The sequence below is a fragment of the Gadus macrocephalus genome, chromosome 14, assembly GCF_031168955.1.
Source record: "Gadus macrocephalus chromosome 14, ASM3116895v1".
Taxonomy (NCBI): domain Eukaryota; kingdom Metazoa; phylum Chordata; class Actinopteri; order Gadiformes; family Gadidae; genus Gadus; species Gadus macrocephalus.
In genome coordinates this window covers 18,306,215-18,312,137 of record NC_082395.1, presented here as the reverse complement: position 1 = coordinate 18,312,137, position 5,923 = coordinate 18,306,215, and the positions used below count along the sequence as shown (strand labels likewise).

Below are 5,923 nucleotides of genomic sequence, written 5' to 3'. Positions count from 1 at the left end.
GTCCTTCATGTCAACAGTATCTACATCATCTCAGATGAGGCACAGGCTTCCCTGAATCCTTGCCATGTATGCAGTGTGTTCATTGAGGCCCAGTGGGAACAATCCCAGTGTGTGCATGTGTGTGTGCATGTGTGTGTGCATGTGTGTGTGCGTGTGTGTGTGTGTGTGTGTGTGTGTGTGTGTGTGTGAGACGTGTGTGTGTGTGTGTGTATGTGTGTGCGCGTGATTTCTTGGACCAATAGAAACAGGCAGTGCAGAAGCAGAAGGACGGGAAACACTTGGCCACGGCAGGTAAACACAGGAGTTGAGGACTTTGTCCATCCTCTGCTAAGTGTTTCACATTGAAGGTGCTGTAGGTGAATGTAACTTCTATTATTGAAGTGTAAGTCGATAGAAATGGCCCATCCTTCAGCTATTAGTGAGTGAAACTCTGTGAGAAAATCTGTTTTCGAAGTTGCGCCCGTCTCTGTAGATAACGACTTCAACTTAAGACAATTCCTGGCTAATTTCTGATCAGTTCATCTCTTTCCTGATTGGTTGTGGGGAATCCATCGATTTCTCTCTCTTTACAACTCTTGAATCTTACCTACAGCACCTTTTAAACCATTTGCTGCGAAATAGCATTAAAAGCGCCAAGCTCCTTATCAAGAAACGCATGCCTGTCCCAGATCAGGCCATCCCACCCTGCTGAGCAACAACGCCACAACTTGCTAGGTGGGCCTTGTTTCTTCACTGCCCACAGATGCCTTGTTGGCCTTTGGAAAACACCTGACACCGTTTGAGCGGAGGGAAATAGAACATTACAAAGAGGTGTGGTATCTCGGCATTGCTGCAGAGAAGATCCAGGAGACATCCGGATGCCACCATGGCTATGATGACTTCCAGGGACACTACAAGATGGTAGATACCAATGTGTAGCAAGATGTTCAGCAAGATATATTTCTGGATCTATATGTATATTGGTCCAGTTTGTTCTCTTTGTAATGAGCAGGGTTTTGAAATGCAGGTTATCAAAGACCACATCGCCTACCGCTACGAGGTCCTTCAGGTGATGGGTGAGGGCACCTATGGGCGAGTCTTCAAGAGCCGAGACCACAAAACCAAGCAGCTGGTAGCCATGAAGGTCATTGCGAACAACAAAATGTAGGTCGTAGATTAAGCTAAAATGTTAGTTTGAACATCTAATGTTTGAGCTAATATTCTAATTGAATGTTTCACCATTCAGATTTCAAGCTACAATCAATATGCCACTCCATATAATTCATAACCGATCCTTATCAGTGAACCTCAAACCAACCAATCATTAGGTTTGCAGCTGTGGCGACTGCGGAAGTGGAAATTCTGGAGCTGCTGCAAAAAAACGACGAGAACGGCGTTGCCAACGTCGTCCACATGAAGGAGCACTTCCACTTCCGGAACCATATGTGTATCACCTTTGACCTTATGGGGTGGGTTTTTAGAATAAATGCTTGCCCACTCATATGGAAGTTAGACAACAAACAAGATGTTTGTAATTGACAATATCAGTGCCGATAACATAACAAATAAAGAGAATAGATAGAGGAAGGGCAACGTTTTATAAATCCTTCTAATAAGGATGACCATCATTTCAGAAAGAACTTGTATGAGGTGATGCAAGAGAGAGAGTTCAGAGGGATGGGCTCCTCTGAGGTGAGGAGCCACGCCGCCTCTCTCCTGCAGTCCCTCCAGTTCCTCAGTAGGACCGGCATCATCCACTGTGACCTGAAGCCGGTAGGTACATTTAGTCAGATGTTGTTACACATTCCGCATGTCTTGGGGAGGCAACTTTAGACATAGGAATTATTATTAGGATTTTTCCTAATATGTGTCGTCGAAGATTATCTATCTGGATTGTTAAAAGCTTCTCCTGTTACCGTTTAGGAGAACATCCTCGTATCAAAAGAGGACTCTGAGGTCATAAAGGTGTCTGACTTTGGGGCATCCCGTCTGGAACATCTTAACAGTGAGTATTTGTCTTTTTACCTTGTAAGAAAACCAGCCGTCTTAAATGGCAACTCTTTCTGAATTGACTGTTCATTTGAATGATACACCTTGACCTCCTCCCCAGCCTACCCTGTTACCCAGACACTGCTCTACATGTCCCCAGAAGTCCTTCTGGAGAAGGCCTACAGCAAGCCCATTGATATGTGGAGTCTGGGCTGCATCTTAGCCGAGCTCAAGACCGGGGAATCCCTATTTCTAGTGAGCACTAAGTTCCAGCTACTGGAGCAAATGATGAAGGTAATGAATACCAAGAAAGGATAGCTTTAATATTTCAACGCCCTACTGTCATTCTAATGGTTTGGTGGGGGCGTGTTCTGTTGAAGCTGCTGGGTCTTCCTCCGAAGGGGATGCTGAAGAAGAGCCAGCTTAAGGGATTACTCTCTGGTGAGTAGGAACTAAACCATCCTCGAGTTGTCCTCACAATGAGGCGACAGGATGACACTCGGCTCTTGGTTGTTGTGAATGTCAGTTTTTGTTTTTGGTCGTCTGACGTTGATGCAGTTCGGAGAAACAGCAGACAGAAGAACAGGCGTCATCTGTCTAAGGTTCTGGACACGGATGAAGCACTCTTCATTGACTTTGTCCAGCGCTGTCTGACGTAGGTGTACCCCACTAGCACGGAAGGACCCAAGTGATGTTTGATAAGTTTTGCTCATGTATTTATTCCATGATGCGCCATGTAAACTATTTATCAGGAGATACAAAGTAGTCTTGGTTGTTTCAGCACTAGAGGCATGGTCAGGTGGGGACCACGGGCAGTAAAAAGATTTAACGCATATTTAAGGAAATAAGAAATGTTGCAAGCAGGTTGATCCCTGTTCTCGTTGACCTCGCGATATTTAGGTACGACCCGGCAAAGCGCATGACTGCGGAGGAAGCCATGCAGCATCCCTGGATTCACGAGCAAATCCAGAGTCCCAGCTCCAGTTCTGATGCTGCTCCTCACCAGTCCACTGACTGGGAGCACAAGGTGGACTCTACCAGCTGCACAGCCCAGTCCACCTTCAGAGCAAGACACAGACCGGTCGGAGCCAGAGGCAGGAGGAGGGAGCGGGTGCCCAACGACGGAGGACTTAAGGTACGGCCACAGTGAACGGATTACGAGCGTAACGCGCCTAACATGACGCTTGATCATTGTGTGTCACAGAAATGTTTCAACGCGCCTACGCAGCTAGATGAGCCCGCCCAAAACGTATTTTCCCCCGCTACCCATGCAAGTGAACGGAGTGTTCCACGGCATTGAGAAGCGCCTAAACCAGTGTAATAAAGGCCTATAATATTTCTGTTTATGGCTAAGATTTCTCCTCAGGTTAGGCCAATAAAGCAATGATAAAAAAAAAAAAAAAAAAACACAAACGCTCGATCAAAGGCCCGGCCTGAGGATAGTAGTGGGAAATATCGACCCGACCCGGCCCGAAGAGAATCTAAACTCTAGTGCATGACATCCTGCGTAGGCGCTCACAGCTGGGTGAGTTTCACCACCTCCTCATCGTTTCAGCACACACTTGAACGATGACTTGTTCGTCCATGTTCTTTCTGCTTCTGTGCGTCCTCCGTCTCTCTACCAGTGCCATCGGGTCAAGCTCAACGCTGATTGGCTATCGCGGCTAAGCGTCACGCGTAGGAGCGTAAAAAGTTAACGCGCTGCTTTAGCAACGCATCTACGCGCCTAAACCAATGGTTCCCAATGCAAAAATGCAGATTTTCTACTCCTCTAACGCGCGTAACGCGTTCAGTGTGGCCGTATCTTTACAGTCTTGAGGACCTCTTCTTTTATATGAACCCCCCCAAGTGAGCAAGTGGACCAAAGAAAAAATACATTGGAGACAATGCTTTGCAGTCGAAGGAGGTAGACAATGCGTATTTGTACCCAAATATTCTTCCTTGGATGACATATTAAAACCAACCCTAGTTTATTACCTCAACGTCAACCTTCAGACTCATTAGGACATTAAACCACATCAACCTTTTAACCATTATGCAGACCACCATAAGTAATTTTCTACTCATTTCAATGATACACCTTGACCTCCTCCCCAGCCTACCCTGCTACCCAGACACTGCTCTACATGTCCCCAGAAGTCCTCCTGGAGAAGGCCTACAGCAAGCCCATTGATATGTGGAGTCTGGGCTGCCTCTTAGCCGAGCTCAAGACCGGAAAATCCCTATTTCTGGTGAGCGCTAAATTCATGCGACTGCAGCAAATCAAGAAGGTAATGAACACCACCAAAGGATAGCTTTAATATCTCAACGCCCTACTGTCATTCTAATGGGTTGCTGTGCGTGTTCTGTTGAAGCTGCTAGGTCTTCCTCTGAAAGGAATGCTGACTGCGGATAAGGCTATGCAGCATCCATGGATTCTGAAGCACATCTGGAGTCCCAGCTCCAGTGCTGATGCTGCTCCTCACCAGCCCACTGACTGGGAGCACATGGTGGACTCACCCCAGTCCACCAGTAGGACCCCGACCGGTCGGAGGTGACAACGCCCTATGTCATCATTAGGTTAAAAAGGGGTTCGTCTCAACGCTAGAATAGTTAGCAGCCCCTGCGTCATCGTTATGATGACGCAGGGCGCCCAGTCTAGTGAACATGGAAGATATAGCAACCCCTTACCTAATTATCTACTATTGGGTTTTCAGATTATTAACTACCTCCCAACCCTCAACACCAAGACAAGTGAACTGTAGCCTAGTTAATTTGAGAACAAACCCACCCACCCACAAGTAATATGTTCATAAGACAAGCCATTGATATATGGGTGTGTGTGCCCGTGTGCATGCATGTAGGAAGGAGAGGAGAACGTGAAGGAGATTGAGTATTTTCCAATGAAAAAACAGACTGACTACATAGCTAGAGAATAACTAGTGTTTTGCAGTCCAACTGAACCCTCTTGTGGTCGTCTTCACCCAGTTGCAACCCGGCTCTTGCACAGCGCTCCTGGCAGGTGGTAGAGCACCAATCTCCCTCAGAGGGCGCTTGTGAACACATTAGCGTGGACCCGACTCAGCACAACATGAAACACATGAGGAGGAACGGAGCGCGGGTGAGGAACACATAAAGTGGTTATCGGATCCTCTGACGGGGGAACACGTATGGTTTCAGAGAAGGGGACTAGAAATACCTTGATTCCCATCCCCGACAAACCAGAAGCCGGGAAGGAAGTTAAACCCGGAATACACGCCTTGCACGGAGACCGCGACAGTGGATAGAGGGAGCCGGAGACCAGCGGACTCACCTGTCTTGGAGGCGGCAAGATCGCGGACGCATCCGGAGAATCTGCCGTGGCTCACGGAGCTCAGACATTAATTGTGTATTTTTTCGTGATGGGAGATACAGAACCAGACTAATACGTTTGTATTTATTAAACGCGCCTTTTACGGCTTAACGCAAGAGAGACGGGTGGAGGGGGGGAGGCAGGTCACTTACGGAATCGGAAGAACCCTGAAGAACCTCAATGTTGACCCCATAGTGTAGGCCTACACCACCACAACTTTGTAAATATCACAACACCGGAACCGCTATTTTAAAGACCACGGATCTGCTCTATAAATATCAGCTCCAAGTTGACCGGAATCATTCAATCATTTGGTTAATTGGTTAATACAATAATAACCACTGCTTGGACGCCATTGTTTGCATTCTTTGTTGCTTTCAATAAAATGATAACTCCTGTTTATACAGCAGGCCGACTTCCGTCAATTTTATTCTCTCTGGTTTGAAAACATGTTAATTTAGCCTATTTCCAAAGCTGGTGAGTATAAGCTGTCAAATGTTTTCATAAGAGGTTGCGTGGGTCACTCTCAATATGCGAGAGTTGGCAGCTCTAGTTATATTGTATTGAGTTGGCCGGTTATATACAGGCTATTTGATTTTATTTAATCGTCCCGGCCCTTTATCT

The 5,923-nt window shown here is 46.7% G+C and overlaps 1 long non-coding RNA gene across 1 annotated transcript; it reads left to right on the top strand.

Annotated features, from left to right (window-relative positions):
• Positions 1–1,004: 1,004 nt before the first annotated feature.
• LOC132471742 (uncharacterized) lies at positions 1,005–1,448 on the top strand. Its single transcript, XR_009528912.1, has 2 exons — positions 1,005–1,143; positions 1,308–1,448. It is a non-coding gene; the product is annotated as an uncharacterized LOC132471742 (long non-coding RNA).
• Positions 1,449–5,923: the final 4,475 nt, after the last annotated feature.